The sequence below is a fragment of the Myotis davidii genome, unplaced genomic scaffold (assembly GCF_000327345.1).
Source record: "Myotis davidii unplaced genomic scaffold, ASM32734v1 scaffold826, whole genome shotgun sequence".
Lineage (NCBI taxonomy): Eukaryota > Metazoa > Chordata > Mammalia > Chiroptera > Vespertilionidae > Myotis > Myotis davidii.
The window spans coordinates 799674-801067 of record NW_006297142.1 but is presented as its reverse complement, the minus strand read 5'-3'; positions in this window follow the sequence as shown (position 1 = coordinate 801067).

Below are 1394 nucleotides of genomic sequence, written 5' to 3'. Positions count from 1 at the left end.
TGCCTGCTCCTTCCCCAGTCACCTGGGCTGGGGCCATACCACCCAGCGCCTGTGGAGGGCAGGCTTTCCTCGCCCATAGACTGAGTCAGCTGCCTTCTGTTGGACAATGGCAATAGCTTCTCCCCTTGGTTGAAGGTTGTTTGTACAAAGACTATCTCATTAATTAAGCCAAGTTTATAAATTTAGTTATAAATGTAGAGTTATATTTTGTTCAGTTTTGTTAGCTTGCGGGTTTTTCTTCCACTGATTCAGTAGATGATGTGAGAAGGAGAATTACTGATGCTTAAGGGAGGCAGAGCTGGATGGTGGGATGATATCTGGGCGCCTGCTGAAGTGGACTTGCATCTTGGATGCCGGTGCTAACCGTGAGGTGACCTTGGATTAGATAGTGCTGGTTGTGCCGGTTTCTCTTTCTACAATGAGCATAAATGTCACCAAGGCTGCTTTTGTAAGAATGTCAGACACTCCATGTGGAAGCCTAGCTCAGGGCTTAGAAAGGGTGATCATGACTAAATCAGAGGTTTTATCTACACATCTATGCATCCATCTATGCATTCATACATACATACATACATCCTTTCATCCATCCATTAATCTATCTATCCACCTATCATCCATGCATCCATCCTTCCAGCCATCCATTCAAACATCCATTCATCCATCCATTCAACTATTCAGTCGTCCATCCATCTATCTGTTCAAACATCATTTTATTTGTCCATCCACCCACCCATCTATCCATCCAACCATCCATCCATCCATCCATCCATCTATCCATCCATCCATTCCTTTAAGCATCATTGCTCATAACAGTCATCATTCTCCTAAGACTGGGCCCTGTGCTTCCTGTCACAGATTCAGCTGTACAGACAAGGTAGACCAAGACCTTGCACCTGTGCAGCTTACCTGTAACTGGAAGTCAACAAAAAAGCTTTCCTTAAATATGAGATAAAGGAAAGTGATTGTGTCATGAACCACAGAAAACCACTAGGGCAGCCTCCTGCAAGGAGGTCCCGGCGGGCGGTCCCACCAGGACTGTTTATGTGTGTGACATTTGCTGCATCAGTGAATAGTGAATCCAAGGGACCTTCTGGATAGGAGTGTTCTAGGAGAGGAACAGCATGTACAGAGGCCCTGAGTGCAGATGGCACTCGGTAAGGGAAGGGAAGCATGGAGAGTGTGCCTCTCGGGGTCAGACAGGGGCGGGCCACCTCATAAGATAGAAAACACACGTCAGTTTAAGCAGTGACTGTATGAAGGAACAACACAGCCCACGTGGCTTCGAGTAAAGAAAAGAAATGGATGGGAGAGCCTGAGAGAGGAGCCAGTAGTTAATGACCCGTGAATGCACTGTCCTCTGTGGGGATGACTTGGGGCCCATTTCTTTCCATCAT